Raw genomic sequence first — 17,572 nt, 5'->3', positions numbered from 1 at the left:
AGCCCGCGAAAGAGACCTCGCCGGAGTGCGCGACGTGGTGGCGGCCGTGGAGGAGCGGGTTACCGTCGTGGTCGACGTCGTGGTAGGAGTACTTTTTGGCGTGACAACAGAAGAGGCGGAACTGGTAGAGCGCCCGCAGGTTGGGGAGCCATGGGAGGGTGAGCTCTCCACGGCCGATGCGCCAAGAGGTGGAGCAATTGAGGAAGATGTAGCCGAGAAAGTCGCGGTCGCTGGAGGTAGGGCCTGGGTTGCCGGGAGGGATCGGCCACAAGCAGCTCGGTCGACGGCTGGAGTGGCCGGCTGAACGGACGGGGGGAAGAGCAGGAGGGGCTCTTATTTGCATTTTTAATAAAAGACGATCAGTTCAACGAAAATGACAGAATCAGTACAACCGCTCGAATGCATCAGTACAAGTAGGGTAACAGAATAATATTCTGTTTCGCGTAACAGAATAGCCCATATATATATACATATATATATATATATATATATATATTTGTGTTCTGTCCTCTACAACATTCACTTATAGCTATGTCTTCATTCTTGAATCTTTATTGATCTAAGTGAATGTGATCGGAACCTAACCTATTCTGTGCTTCTACCTCAATTCTATCTGTCCAAATCATATGCATTCTATTGAAACATGTTGATTGTCCTCTCTGAGTCCTTGTCAGCAAAAGACAAATTTGACAAACATTTAAATCTATTTTAATGTTGTATCCTTATTGCCTGAAAACCAGAGAAGCCGGAACGACCACCCGACAATCCACGCGTGCGTGGGAACATGGAACAACTTTCAATGAGTTGAATGCATGCCACGTGTCTCTCAGATGTGAACCGCCAGGGGCACCTGCATAATTGCGCTACGCCGCCCTCCTCCTTCTTATAAATACTCAACCGTGCGGTCAATATATGTTCTTCCACCTCGCCACCTCACACAAACCCTAGCGCCTCCGCTAGCTCACGTCGATGCCGGAGATGAAGCGATTAGCTGCCGCGATTTCTTCGACGCCGTCCTCACGCCGGCCGCGGACCTCATCCTCTCCGCCGCTGCCGTAGGTGTCTTCCGCCGCCAAGTTAGGGCGCGGGAGATTGAACTGCTCGGCTTCTCTTCCAACCTCGTCTAGCAGTTCTCAGCGGTAATTAAATCTTACTTTTTACTGCCTTTTTGATCCGTCAAATCCATACACTACAACCAAAAGTGCTTTCTTCACTTTCAAATCTGGATCTGGTCTCATCTGCATCTCATATCATGCCAAGTATATTCACTTATGCTTCATAACTACTTAGATTCCTCACTTGTACTTATTCATGGATTCGTACAAATCTGGAACCAACTCTCTCCATATAAGTGAATGTCTTCGCACTATGAGGTCAATGTCTTCTAAACTGATTTATCTTCAAAATCTTCTGAGAATGCATATGACCTCTTCCCAATCCCTCGCATCTCTAATGTTGTCACAGGTACATGTCCGTGGGAGAATCCCTTGGTTCTCATAGTCTGCATTCATTTGCAGAATACTTACAGCGTCACATTGAATCTCCTGAAGCCAGTTCTTGTCCGACCAGCAGACAGAAGCCGTTCACTGTGTTGAATCCAATCAGTCTAAATATTATGGCTTCAGAGAAGTCTACATGGAAAGGTGGCAGGCAACACCGTGGCAACACTGCTCTTGATTTGCCCCCTGATCTGTATGAACTGTACAAGTCAGATCCTGAAGAAAACTACAACCAGCGCAAGAATCGGATTCAGTGGATCCGAAGATATTGGCTAAGGAATGGTTCAAGTATAGGTTTGTCACGCCTGAATACGCTGAAAAGAATGCCATCAAGCGCCCATGGGGTGATTGTCTATACGCGGCTTGGTGCCTAAGAGCGAGGCTGAAGCCATTGAGCGAAAATTCTATCCTTGCATGGTCAGAGGACCACAACCTGAAGCCGCCAACCCATCTTCTCTGTTATGGTGTTGTGACGACAATCTTTTCAAGCGCAACTATCAGTTTGCAAAAGATTCGGCCGCCAAGAACCACAAGGAGTTTGTCCTCAACTTCAACCCTGGCCCCTCCGCTCCAAGATCTGATGGGACACGTGAAGCTAATGAGAACAGAATTGGCCCCTTCGCCAATTTTGATGGGCTTCTATCTCACATTGCTGCTCAGAGAGCAGCAGTGGATCAATCTGCCGGAGGAGCTGATTCTGAAGATGCTTCCCCACCTCCGAAGGAGAAAAAGAAGAAGGCAAAAGCTTCAAAGCCATCTGCTTCACCAAAAGCTTCAATAAGGAAGACTCTGAAGACTACACCGCCTGAATCCAGTGTGCAGTCTAAAGACTTATTTCACGTGTCCAAGAGAACCAAGAAGCCATTGCCCAAGAAGGCCACCGGGCAACCCCTGACATCGTTTGCTGTTCTGTGCAACGAAGATGACACCATTGATTTGTCCAACGATGAAGATCTTGGTGATGATGCTCTAGAGATACTTACCAAGAGCAAGCAAGAGGCAGAAATCTTCAACGATCTGCCCCTCTTTGATGTTGATATTCTGAATAACTTCATCGATGAGTGGTTCAACGACCAATGCATTAGTATTGATGATGTTCAGCTTCCTATGGACATCAGCGTTACCTTCCATGGAGCCATTGCTACTGAGTTGGCCTTGGCTCAGAAGATTGTTGAGCTGAAGAACAAAATTGATTATGAGAAGGCTCACTTCAAGAAGAATATGGCCAAGCTCAGCGTGGCAGATGTTCAAATCTTCAAGAAGATGTTGCATGACCTCAAGGAGGAGTTCCACAAGAAGCGTACCAAAGCTAAATGCTCACTAGAGGGCATGAAGTATTTCGCTCAGAAATGCGTTCAAGCTCACAATGAAGCTGAGAAGCGCAAACCTCTTGGGTGCCCTGGCATCAATATCAGGATGGCTGCCAAACAAAAGAAGCTTGTTGGGACACAGACTGAAGCACCAAGGCAGGAAGAACCTCACATTGTTTTCCATACCAGCATGACATGCTCGAAGCCTAAGGTCCCCTCAGCGGCTTCAGAGCTGAAGAAAACAAGGGCAGCTGAAGCCGGAGCCAAGAAGCGCAAGCACAAGGACGCATCTGACGATGCCCCTTCCAAGAAGAAGTTGAAGACTAAGGGAACTAAGTCTTCAAAGAAAGAGCGTGTTGCGGCCCCTCAGCCTCTCATTGTTGAACCCATCTCAGTTTCTCCTCCTGCTGCCGACAACCAAGATCGATGTGTTGTGATCCACCAGCCTGCTTCCACAGAGGCTCATGAAGATGAACAAGTTCCAGCTGTTGACCCCAATGCAGCTGAAGACATTGGTCGTGAAGACAATGTTATTGATGATGAAGTCCTTCCTCAACTCGAGCATCAGTTGGTATCATCACCTGCTCCAATGAGCAGCAAATACATTAGCATTGGTCATCCATTAACGCCAATTGCTCAAGATGATTCCTGGGTTGAGAGCCCACAAGAAGAAACCCCAGTTCATGATGAGACACCCTGTACTCCCCCAGCACAAGTTACCAATCCGCTACTGAATGATGACAACTACATGGAGACCACTCCATCACCAAAGGCGTCGCCCGTGTTTCAACGGCTTTGCAAAGGTCTTAGGCCATCAGTCTCCATGTCAACCATCCCAGAAGAAGATTCACAACAATCCAGTTCAATGGCATGTCAAGTGTTCCCTGAAGAGAATCCTTCTGTGAAGGTTCCAGAGTCTGAAGCTAAAGTTGCTGAAGACATTCTGGTTGCATCAGCCAAAGAAGAAGAAAGAAGAGAAGAGAGAGTTGCCACACCCCCTGCCGCAAACCAAGTCATTCTCAAGGAGAATGTGATTATGCCAGACCCTCCGGTCGTTGACCAAATGGAGGTTGAGAACAATGAGGCTGCCACAAACACTGCTAAAGCCAATGACCCTGTCTTGGCTGAAGATCATGTGGAGCCTGAAGCTAATGTTGTGCCTGAAGCCAATGTGAATCATGAAGCTTCTGTGACGCTTGTCCCCACTGATGGTGTTGTTCCTCCCCCAAGGCCTCACACAATGGAAACGACCTACAATCGTGATGGGGAGTTGGTCATAGTTCACTGGCCAATCCTGGTTCCTCCCACTGCTCCCGGATCACAATATGACTATCATGTGGAGCAGCAACCATAGGTTTAGAAGCCAAAGCCTAGGCTGCCAAGGCTTCTAGGTGCTGCTACATCGTCAGGATCGTTCAGTGTCAACAGCTTCAGAGCACACAATACCTTCTTTGACAAGGACAAGAACCCATACTCGTAGCCAAAGATCTCTTCAGATTGCTTCTGGAGCCATCAACATCGCAACTATTACTCATGTGTCCTCTACAATCAAGAGAGAATCTTTTCTCACATGCGTCTTGATTGTGAAGCTATTGATGGGCTCCCCTGTCTTGAAGAAGCTCTGGACTACTTTCGGGATGCTGGTCTTCTCCAATTTGTCACTGCCAAAGAGCACTGGAATGAAGAGCTTCTGCTGCAGTTCTATGCTACTCTTCACATTCATGGCTACAACAGGGATCCGAAGACATGGATCCTCAAGTGGATGACAGGTGATGTGCACCATGAAGCAAAAGCTCAAGACATCATCGAGCTTACCTCCCTGCCCACTCCAGGTGAATTGTATGAGCCTAGTTGTCAGTGTCATAGAGAAGAACTGCAGAGTATTTTTCAGAGGCATGAACCCAATATGAGTCAGATGCTCAGCATGATGAAGCCATTGCCTCAAGATGCATAATATACCAAGGAATTCTTTGTCAAGGACCTCGAGTACTTGCCCTGCACAGTCTATCATATACTGAGGCATACTCTATGTCCAATCAAGGGACATTCTTCTGAAGCCAAACTTGAAGGCACTATGAAGACTTTGGTATTCTATATTGTCAATGGCATCAGATTCAACTCCCAGGATTTCTTCATCAGGAAATTTGCTGCATCTGGTATTGATCTATTTGGCCTGAATTTTATGCTCCATGGGTGATGCGCCTGATCAAACTTCACTCTTCTGTCGATTATCAACCTTCAGCACGCAACCATCTTGTCTTTCTGCCTGAGGTTGATCTGTCAGTTGAAGCCATCTACCCCGAGCCTGCCAAGGAGCCGATATATCTTCATAATGTTGATCATCAAAGCTTCACTCAACCAATGGAAGGCATCCATGTCCCCAATGCTGCTATTCCTGCTTATCCTCTGGCTGGCAATGTGTGTATGCCTCATCGTGCAAATACCGAAGCCACTGCCAGTACAATAGCTCAAAGGCCTCAAAAGCGTTCTCGTGTACTCAATAACCGCGAGCTGCTTGTGGCCTTACATCAGAAGCAGGACAAGCACCATGACTGGCTAAAGCGTCGAATGCAGAGTCTCTTGGTGGATGTCAAGCGCATTCGCAACCTGGCCACCAAGAACTCATTTGTTGCCCATGAAAACTCAGGGCGGTCCTGGAAGAGCCTCACTCTGCTGTGTTCTGAAGATGATCTTCATGCAGATGGCTTTACTGAGGGCTTCAAGTTTGATTCCAGGCCTCCACCAAATGCAAGCTGGCGCCGCACTCCCTCACTTGAAGATTCTGGGTATTAACCTTCAGCTGCAACTGTTGTTGCAAATGTCGTTGATGAAGAAGACGACGCCACTTCACCGACCATGGCTACACTGCATCTCGACCCTGCACCAGGCCCGTCTGCACCACCAAAATCCAACACCGACCTTGCTCCTTCTGGGAACGAGTAGACGCTCTATGTATTCAAACCTTTTTGGTCATTACTGACAAAAAGGGGAAAAGCATATGACTTGATAGTCTTCAAGCGGGTCCTTATGGGTGGTTGCATTATTTTGCCAAGTTTTTACAACTCGCGTCTTTTGATACATTTGGTTCTTGAGTTGTAACACTTAAACTCAATGGTCGTCTACTACTTTTTCTGCTACTCTGTGATGTGATGATAAATTCCGCATGAAGTCATTTTGCAGACGTCCATTTTCCCTTATGCATATCATTTACTTCATTATCTACTTATATGCATAATGTATTGTCTTCACACTTTGAAGATGGCCTCCACAAAGCAAAACCTGCCATGTGCATTTGCATTCAAAAGGAAATCATTTATATGCACATCGTCAGGGGGGAGCCTCGTCATATGTATGAAGACAATACTCACAACACTAAACTATCACATACTTTTATCCCCGTTGAAAACTTCAACCTGTTTGTCATCAATCACAAAAAAGGGGGAGATTGTAAGTGCATCTAGTGCCACCCCTAGTTGGTTTTGGAGTATTGACGACAAACTTGGTTGAGGGACTAATGTGTTTGTGAGAATTGCAGGATAACACAGGTAGTAGTCCCATATTGATTCGGTTTACCTACCAGAGATGACCTAAAAATGTGTGAAGACATTGAAGACAATGGTGGTCTGTGAAGATATTCACCTTGAAGACTATGGCAAGAGAAGACATCGTATGAAGACTATGGAGTGCGAAGACATAGTTGTTTCGTAGTTTCCTTTTCTTCTTTGTTGGGTCATAGGAACCACCGTACTGTTAAGTGGGGTCTGAGTGAACAAAGTCAGAGTGACTGAAGTGATGCTCAACCAAATCCTATGTCTTCGAGCAAAGACAATGAGAGCAAATCTTATCGAGAGCTGGATAAGTGCTTTACTTTTAGCCCAAGTAAAGTTGTCGTGTGTGTTTGAAATCTAACCGTTGGACACATGTCAGTTCCTTAGTGACCCAGGGTCATTTTGGACAAATCAGGTCGGGCTGCCTCCTGGCTATAAATAGCCCACCCCCTACACCATAAATTGGTGGCTACTCAGAGTTAGTGCACGACTTTTGTCAATTAAGAGCAACCCACCTCCGAAGCCTTTGAGAGAGTAATCCTTGCAAGGACAAAGCCCAAAACACCCAGAGCCAAAGAATGTTAGGCATCACTAAAGTCTTTCTGTCTACGTGATCTGAAGACTTATTACACTTGAGGACTGTGAATCCTCCAGCCGGTTAGGCGTCGCGTTTTGAGCATCCAAGAGTCATTGTGGATTGCCGGTGAACAAAGTTTGTGAAGGTTTGGAAGTCTCCCTTGAAGACTTACCAGAGTGATTGGACGAGGACCAAGTGTTCTTAGCTCAAGGGGAATAAGGTGAAGACACAGTCTTCTGAGTTGAATCTCAGCCTCCCTAACCAGACATACAATTGTCACAACAACTGGAACTGGTCCAACAAATCCCTTGTTCTCTCCGAGCAACTGGTTCTATCCTTCCTCTTTGTTTACTTACTATTTGTCTTCATGAAGTCATTGCCCATTTGCATGATCTGATTGACTTCACTGAGTGAAGACTGTTTATTGTTTGGCTTCATACGATCTTCCATCCTGATCTTTACTACCTAGCTGTTGATAGTCTTCGTTCTTTCACTTCGTTGCTTACTTGACTATGGCTTGTCTAGTGTAGTCTACCTTCCGTTGCATATCAATAGGTTCATTTCTGTTGTTTGTCTTCAAAGCACCCCTATTTTGAAGACTTTCATAAAAATCGCCTATTCACCCCCCTCTAGTCGAATACTAGCACTTTCAATATGCACAAGCTCAGTGTGGCAGATGTGCAAATTTTCAAGAAGATGTTGCATGACCTCAAGACTGAATTTCACAAGAAGCGTGAAGAAGCCAAAGGCTCTAGACAGCGCATGAAGGCTTATGCTCAGAAATGTGTGCAAGCACACAATGAAGCTGAAAAGAGGAAAGCTCTTGGGCGTCCTGGCATCGACCCTAGAATGGTTGCTAAGAAGAACAACAAGCCTGCCGAAGCTAATCCTGATGCTCCAAGGCAGGGACAACCCAACATTGTCTTCCCTGCCAACATGACTAGCTCGAAGCCAAAGGTCCCTGAGGGAGTCCTGGATAAGGGGGTATCCGGACAGCCGGACTATACACTTTGGTCGGACTGTTGGACTATGAAGATACAAGATCGAAGACTTTGTCCCGTGTCCGGATGGGACTCTCCTTGGCGTGGAAGGCAAGCTTGGTGATTTAGATGTAGATCTCCTCTGTAAACCGACTCTGTGTAACCCTAGCCCCCTCCGGTGTCTATATAAACCGGAGGGTTTATTCCATAGGACACAACAACGATCATACCATAGGCTAGCTTCTAGGGTTTAGCCTCTCTGATCTCATGGTAGATCAACTCTTGTCATACTCATATCATCAAGATCAATCAAGCAGGAAGTAGGGTATTACCTCTATCGACAGGGCCCGAACCTGGGGTAAACATTGTGTCCATAGTCTCCTATTACCATTAGCCTTAGACGCATAGTTCGGGACCCCCTACCCGAGATCTACCGGTTTTGACACCGACATTGGTGCTTTCATTGAGAGTTCCTCTGTGTCGTCGTTGTAAGGCTCAATGGCTTCTCCAACCTTCAACAAGTCCGTCCTGGGTGAGACTTTTCTCCCCGGACAGATCTTCGTGTTCGGCGGCTTCGCACTGCGGGCCAACTCACTTGGCCATCTGGAGCAGATTGATAGCTACACCCCTGGCCATCAGGTCAGGTTCGGAAACCTAAACTACACTTTCGACATCCACGGAGACTTGATCTTTGACGGATTCGGGCCCGTGTCAGGAGCAACGAATGATCACGACGTGCATGACCTAGATCTACAGTCGGACAGTATTCGGAACGTCGCACCTACTACAGCTTCGGACTTTGTTCCGGAGCAGGTCATGCCTTCCGAAGATGGGTGGATGGACCCCGCCCCGAAGGCGCATGCTCATCGGCGTTGGAGCCGAACACAGATTCCTCTCCTCAGGAAATCTGTACCTTCGGACCCCCGGACTCATCTCCGGTAGTGTGTTCTGGACCGCATGCATCCGTGCCCATCGAATCTAATTGGGCTCCAGTCATGGAATTCGCCGCCGCGGATATCTTTTAGCACTCACCCTTCGGAGACATGCTAAATTCATTAAGGTCTCTCTCTCTCTCTCTATCAGAAGACTCCTGGCCAAACTATGTCCGGCCCGTGTGGGATATAGAGGACGAAGAAAATTGCAACCCACCCACCACCCACTTTGTAGCCACTGTCGATGACCTAACAGACATGCTTGACATCAACCCCAATAACATCGACGGTATGGACGTTGATGTAGGGGAAGATCCGGAATCACCGCCCATGGGGCGCTGGCCAGCCACTTCATCATATAACGTCTACATGGTGGACACGCCCAAGAAGACAATGGTGACAAAAAGGACACAACAAAGGATAAACCCCCCGGGCAAAAAGAAAAATGACGGCATAGGCGCCGCCTCAGGTCCAGTCACAGTAAAAATAGCGATGACAACCCAAAACAGGATGACACTCCGGTTGATTCCGAAGGCAACAACAACCATAGGGACCCAGTGATGGAGCAAGACAAACCAGGTCATGTCGAACACAGCCCGGAGCAGATGCCCGATTACATAAATTCAGAGGGCCAAACTCATCATGCTACCTCCAAAGAAGAGAACAGTCCAGTTGATGATGTGTTCATCATCCTGGAAGAACATTCGGAACAAGATAACCTCCGCAGAAAACTCCTAGCCATAGCGCGGAGTCTAAAGAAGCAGAAGCAAAGGCTTAAGGCCGCACAGGATACGCTCAACCGAAGATGGAATAAGTTGCTGGACACCGAGGGGAAATGTGGCGATAATCGCCACACAAAGAGCTACCCAAAGTGCAAACTGCTACCCGAATTTGACGATGAAGCCGCGGCACCCGTTCGACCCAAAAACAATTCGGCTACTCAGCCGGACCAACCACCTCATGGTCGCGATAGAGCAGCCACCGATACCGCGCACGATTTATGAGAGCTCCTGGACAAAAAGGCCAGTGCGGCCAGATCCATCTATGGGTCCAGAGGACATGCTCCGACGCGGGATTATGGTCACCACAACGATCATACTGATCGAATACCAGTCCAGAATCAACACCGGGAGCAACAGCAGCCGGCAGCATGTCGCGACACGGCCAGATACAGAGGGGCTGTGCACCCCTTGTGCTTCACGGACGAGGTGCTGGATCATGAATTTCCATAGGGATTCAAACCCGTGAATATAGAGTCATACGGCGGAACGACAGACCCTGGGGTCTGGATTGAAGATTTTATCCTTCACATACACATGGCTCATGGGGATGACCTCCACACCATCAAATACCTCCCCCTCAAGTTAAAAGGACCAGCTCGTCATTGGCTGAAAAGCCTCCCCGAAAACTCAATTGGGAGTTGGGAGGAACTTGAGGATGCTTTCAAGGCCAATTTTCAAGGGACCTATGTCCGGCCTCTAGATGCTGACGATTTACGTCACATAATACGCAAACTTTGGAACATATTCCTCACTAAGAAGAATCAAATTGTCGACTATCCGGATGCCGAAGCCTTAGCGGCCTTCAAACATAGTATCTGAGACGAGTGGCTTGCCAGACACCTCGGCCAAGAAAACCCGAGAACGATGGCAGCCTTAACAAGCCTCATGACCCGATTTTGTGCGGGCGAGGACAGCTGGTTGGCTTGTAGAGGTACCAGCGACCCGGGTACATCCGAAATTCGAGACGTCGGAGTGGCGATAGTCCGGACAACACGGCAGTCAATGCCGGATTCAGGGGCTCTCGACCTGGTCAAGGAAAGAAGCCATTTAAAGGCAGTAAAGAGGAACCATCCGGCTAGAACAAAGTCCTGGACATATTGTGCCAAATCCATGGCACTTCCGACAAACCTGCAAATCATACCCACAGAGAATGTTGGGTTTTTAAGCAGGGTGGCAAGTTAAACGACGAACACAAGGGAAGCCAAACACCAAGCGAAGACGAGGGCGAACCTCGCCAGCCAAACACCGGGGGCCAGAAAAAATTCCCAATGGAAGTCAAAACGGCAAAAATGGTACACGTAACTCATGCAGAGTTCCTAGCCCCCAATTCAATCCCTGGGCGACTTGCCCAATCACTTTTGATCACAGGGACTACCCGGCCAGTATCCGGCACGGAGGATCGGCTGCATTGGTGCTCGACCCGATAATTGATGGATACCATCTTACCCGCGTCCTAATGGACGGCGGCAGCAGTCTTAATCTGATATATCAAGACACCATCCGCAAGATGGGGGTAGACCCATCCAGAATAAGTCAAAATAACGCCAGCTTCAATGGAGTGATTCCAGGCGTAGTAGCCCACTGCTGGGGCTCCCTCGTATTAGAAGTGACATTCGGTTCTCCCGACAACTTCAGAAGCGAGAACCTACTCTTCAACATCGCCCCCTTCAGCGGCGATTATCATGCATTGCTTGGAAGAACGGCCTTCGCTTGCTTTAACACAATACCGAACTATGCCTGCCTTAAACTCAAGATGCCCGGTCCATGCGGTGTCATCACGGTTAGCGGAAACACAAAGCAGTATGCGGCAGTTCCCGCTGCCGGACTCTAGGCGGCCTCTCCCACCGAAACGCATGACCGGTCGTCAAGACCACGGACATGGTTAGACGAGTCCAATACACCATTTTTTACAATGGCTCAGATAAACCTGAGCTAGGGGATGTACATGTGTCCCCATAAATAATACGAGGGGCTGCAAACATGTAACAAAGCCTGCAATTCGGCTTGCCTCATTAATAGGCCGGATCTCGAACATTTCTCGAGCATAACTAACTTTTCGCACGTTTCCTTTTTCGTTCCTATAGAACCTACCAGTGCGACACCCTTCCTGGATACGGCACAACGGAGACACAGGCGCAGACGTGCAGCAGGGCCCCGCCCACAGGTTTCTCTTTAGATTAAGCCCCTGCGTAAACCTTCTTTACTATCTCTTGTTGCTCGACTTCCCATGGGTATTTCATAAACCTATAAGGGATACTGGCGTTATAGGCTTTTTGCCACGACAGATCAATGCACGTACCTGGAATCACAGGGTCAAGGGCGTCATTTAGCCCAATATATGTTATAAAGTCTGAATACCTTCGGGAGTGTTCGGCGTCACGAGTTTGGCCTTATATGCATCAGCTCTGAATCATGTCTTTGGTCAAATGTTGGGTTAGCCCGGCTCCTGGGTTTGCTGCCTTACGTTCCGTTCTATTGGCTAAGGCAGCCAAAGGAGAACTACTGCGATTGTTCCCTGGTTATTCCGGACGAGCACCTCAGTAGAGAAAGCCGAAAACTAACTATCATGATACAGCAAGAGACTGGTCAACCACTCGAGGACTCATCGGAATCTATAGGATTCCTCCGCATTAACGAAGGGCTGGTCTACTGGTCAAGTACGCGCACCGTATCCAGATGCTCGCAGAAGTATCAGGGGCTACATAGTAGCCCCACCTTTCAAACTCCTATGGCTAAGTGAAAAGTGTTAGAGCTATATAGTCTGGTTGCCTAGTTCAACGTGCGATCACCTCCTTAATGGACCAAGACGTTGGATCAAGTGTGTTCACGCATATTTTCTCGAACACCCCCGCATTATGTGCGTGGGGGCCGAAGCCAATGACTGCTAACTTTCACGTCATATGCATACATAAACAGCCGCACAAGAGAAATTGTAATACTTTCAGGCAAAAAGTATAAAAAACAGCCTCTATAATCAAACACATAATTTTTTACAATTAATAGAATCATCATTCAAACATGACATTCTTTGAGCACTGTGCCTCTATTCTACGGGCACCTTCTATGACCTGCTCAAAATAGTGCTCGGCCGGGTCTTGGCTTCCTGTCGGACCCTGGGTTGCAATGCTGGTGGCCTCCATACCCACCCAGTATGTTTTCACACGGGCGAAAGCCATCCACGCATCCTCTATGCACGCCGATCTCTTCACAGCATCGATCTGCGTTCTGGCACCAAATAATTGTTGCACTAAACCAAAGTAACTGTCCGGCTTCGGCCCCTTCGGCCATAGATGGTCTATCACACACCTCATTGCAAGGCCGGACTGTCTATGGAGCTCGGCTATAGCGGCCATCTTCCCACTCAAGGGTAAGGAGCGCACTGGGGCATTAAACTGCGACCAGAACAGTCTTTCTATTTTATTATCTTCATGGTCCTTGAACAACTTGGCTGCATTAGCCGCACTCTTCGCCAAGTCCGCATACTTATCTGCGGCACTCCATAGCTTATCCAATGGAACATACTTTGGATCTAAAAACTTCATCCGCAACAAATAAGGATTTCCAGCCGCGATCTCCCCGGCTTGTCAAAGTTCCTCCCGCGCATCTCTAATCTGAGAGCGCGTCTCTTTAGCCGAGTCCAGCGCCTTCTTCAGGTCAGCCGCCTTCGCCTGATTCTCTTTCTCGAGAAGCTCGTATCGGCCTGCGGCGTCCCTCAGCTCCACGGCCATCTCGGCTATCTTTTCTTTGCTTCGGAGATGAGCGGCCTGTTTGGCTTTCAATTCTTTGGTTATCTTTAGAGCAGCCGCATTGCTAACCCGGGCTTGTTCCTTGGCAAGGGCAAGCTCCGCCCTCAGGGCCTCAACGGCAACAGCTCCGCCTGCAACTACATCACATCACATTAATATTATAACCTTCTTGAAATTTCCCAAAATAGATGTGGGTATAGGAAAGCATACTCTGCGACTCCTCGAATCGCTTGTTCACAAGCATGACGTCGGCCTCCACCACGTCAATCTGCCGCCTCAATTCGGCGCATTCAGCGGCCTGGTCTACTGCCGAAACCTTAACAACCTGCACATCAATACAAGTGCGATCATTATCTGGGAGTGTGATCCTCCGTTTGCCGTCATGGACTGGCATCCATAGTCTTAGGGGCTACTATCTATACAGAGCGCATGTATCGCCTGCAGTACAACTAAAAGCTGCGTATTTTTGCGGCTTACCTCAAAGCCTTTGAGCACGCTCCTAAAAGCTTCGTTTAAACCGCTTGTGGCGGAGGAGATTTTCTCCAACACCGTACCCATTAGTGTACGATGATCCTCCAAGAGAGCAGCTGACTCCAGGAGACCCGTCAGCGTGTTCGGCCGGACACGGGACTCTCCCGGACCCTTTTCATTGTCCGCCACGGGAGCCGAACGCGCTGGGCTCGGGGCGGCCGAAGTGTTAGCTTTCGGCCCCATTGGATCTGGACTCCTCCCTGATGATACCTCAGGATCGCCTGCTTCACAGGGCAGAGAGGCAGGTGGGGTTTCACTCTCCATCATCTCCAGAAGAAGATCCCCCGAGGACGAACCCTGTTGAGATGAACTGCTAACCGGACTACAAAAAACAAGTCCCGGTTATTATTCTCAGAGGAAAAAGCAACAAGTTCCTTGTTTAACTAAAACTTACAGCTCGGTGGAGGGCTGGCCCGTTTGCGGGCACTGTGCGGTAAGGATGCCCTTCAGGGCAGGGCCCTTTGGTGAAGTTCTCTTCCCTTGTTTAGGGGCCCCCGTTTCCAAATCTTCGGAGGCGGCCCTCTTCTTCCCGCGGGGGAAGCAAACCTCAGATTCGCCTCCCCGATTCTCCTCCTCCGTGGAGACGCTAATTCCCCCAGTTCGGATGCGCAATGTGTGAGGCCCACTCTGGGCCTCCCCACCCTTCCCTTCAGCTTTCTCTGGTAGCACCTGACTTAGTGTCCGTTCAAGAATCCTGGCCATTGCTGGGCCAGGCGAGCCTTCGGGAAGCGGGGCCGGACACCTGATCCTCTCTGCCTTATTAAGCCAATCCTGGTTGCGGACAGTGTTCAGAACAATGCTATGACAAATATAAGCAAAGGTGTTCGGTTATAGGGTTACTTACTTGGGTATCGAGGCGATTGTAGCTCAGGTCCGCATCCTCGATGGTGTCCGGACACTTTATTCGTGGTCCGAAGAACAACTTATACATCCCTTCGGGCGTCATGCCAAAGAAATGTTGAATGGTTCGCGGACCTTCTGGATTAAATTCCCACATCCAGAGGGGCCGACATTTGCACGGTAGGATCCGCCGAACTAGCATTACCTGGATTATTTTGACAAGACTAATGTCCCTCTCGAGGAGCTCCCAAATGCGGCTTTGTAGCATTGGTACATCGTTCGCAGGCCCCCAGTTTAGTCCCATGTTGGCCCATGATGCCAGTTGAGGTGGAGGGCCCGAGCGGAAGGCGGGCGTGGCCGCCCACTTTGAGCCTCGAGGAGCTGTGACATAGAACCACCTCCGTTGCCATAAATCAGATACCTCCGAGAAGGAGCCTTCGGGCCACGGGCCATCAATGTTCCTGCTTATTATGGCGCCTCCGCACTCTGCATGTCTCCCCGCAATCATCTTCGGCTTCACATTAAAAGTCTCGAGCCATAAGCCGAAGTGGGGGGTGATGTGGAGGAAAGCTTCACACACGACGATAAACGACGAGATGTGGAGGATGGAATCTGGAGCTAGATCGTGGAAATCTAACCCGTAGTAGAACATGAGCCCCCTCACGAAGGGGTCAAGAGTAAGACCCAAGCCCCGGAGGAAGTGGGAGACAAATACGACGCTTTCATTGGTCTCAGGAGTGAGGATAACCTGTTCGGGAGCAGGAAGCCTGTGCTTGACATCAGCGGTCAAATACCCAGCCTCCCCGAGCTTTGCAATATCCTCCTCTGTGACAAAGGAAGCCATCCATCGGCCCTGATGGTCGGATCCAGACATGATCGAAGATCCGGGGTGCTTAGGCTCGAGCTTTGGGTGTTGGAACTCAGGGTGCGAGATGTGCGGGCGTGGAAATAGAGGGATAGGCCTCAGCTCCTTTATAAAGGGGGGAAGAATATCAAGTGTCCCCAAACATGGTCGTTCGGGACTTGCCTAAAAACACGGAGTCATGCCAACGGGCACGGTTGGGTTACCCATACCCATATTGATGGAGATCCCGCGATAAGGGGACACGATCTCTGCTTTGACAAGACGTGCCAAATAAATTGCCTCGCGATGTGTGCGGGAGCAGGTTGTAAAAACGGCCCAAATGAGTTACCGAGCCATGGCGTGATGACAGCGAAGAATTGTCAGCATATCAGATTCATGGATTATTATTCTCTCTATGGTGGTATATGGAATTTATCTTGCAGAGCCGGACACGGTCCTTGTGTTTGGAATTTATTTTGAAGTATTCGGAGATGGAACCCGCCTCGCAATGCCGAAGACAATCTACGCGTTGGACTCATCGTCATTGAAGCCTGGTTCAGGGGCTACTGAGGGAGTCCTGGATAAGGGGGTATCCGGAAAACTGGACTATACACTTTGGCCGGACTGTTGGACTATGAAGATACAAGATCGAAGACTTCGTCCCGTGTCCGGATGGGACTCTCCTTGGCATGGAAGGCAAGCTTGGTGATTTAGATGTAGATCTCCTCCTCTGTAAACCGACTCTGTGTAACCCTAGCCCCCTCCGGTGTCTATATAAACCGGAGGGTTTATTCCATAGGACACAACAACGATCATACCATAGGCTAGCTTCTAGGGTTTAGCCTCTCTGATCTCATGGTAGATCAACTCTTGTCATACTCATATCATCAAGATCAATCAAGCAGGAAGTAGGGTATTACCTCCATCGGGAGGGCCCGAACCTGGGTAAACATCGTATCCCCAGTATCCTGTTACCATTAGCCTTAAACGCACAGTTCGGGACCCCCTACCCGAGATCCGCCGGTTTTGACACCGACAGTCCCCTCGGCTGCTTCTGAGCTCAAGAAGACCAGGCAAGCTGAAGCCGAAGCCATGAAGAGGAAGCACAAGGATACATCTAATGATGCTCCCTCAAAGAAAAAGTTGAAGACAAAGGACTCTATGTCTTCAAGGAAAGAGCGTGCTGCTGTCCCAGAGCCCCTCATAGTTGAACCCATTTCTGTTGCCAACCCTGTCTCTGCAAATCGCAAGCACTGTCTCGTCATCCATGAGCCTGCTCCCACAGAGGCTCCAAAAACTTAAGAAGTTCCAGCTATTGACCCCAACGTGCTGAAGACATTGGTCATGAAGACAATGTAATTGATGATGAAGTCCTTCCTCAGCTCGTACCCCAGTTGGTATCATTGCCTGCTCTTGCGAGCAGTGAATACATTAGCATTGGTCGTCCATTGACGCCAATTTCTTAAGATGACTCATGGGCTGAGTGCCAACAAGAAGATACCCCAGTACAAGAGGCAACACCTCAAACTCTGCCTGCTCAAGTCACCTCTTCGGTGCTTGATGATGACAACTACATGGAGACCACTCCATCTCCAAAGGCGTCGCTAGCGTTTCGCAGGCTTCGCAAAGGTCTTAGGCCACCTGTCTCCATGTCAACCATTCCAGAAGAAGATTCACAACAATCTAGCTCAGTGGCACGTCAAGTGTTCCCTGAAGCAAATCCTTATGCGACTGCTCAAGAGTCTGAAGCTAAAGCTGGTGAAGACATTTCGGCTGCATCAGCCGATGAAGAACGAAGAGAAGAAGAAAGAGAAGCCACACCCCCTGCTACTGATCAAGTCATTCTTGAAGATAATGTGATCATGCCTGACCCTCCTGTCGTTGACCAGATGGAGGTTGAAAACACTAAGGCTGCCACCAGCAATGCTACTGAAGCCAATGACCCTGTCATGGCTGAAGACAATGTGGAGCCTGAAGCAAATG

This window comes from Triticum aestivum, chromosome 1B (genome assembly GCF_018294505.1).
Source record: "Triticum aestivum cultivar Chinese Spring chromosome 1B, IWGSC CS RefSeq v2.1, whole genome shotgun sequence".
Lineage (NCBI taxonomy): Eukaryota > Viridiplantae > Streptophyta > Magnoliopsida > Poales > Poaceae > Triticum > Triticum aestivum.
This window is presented reverse-complemented; position numbering follows the sequence as displayed.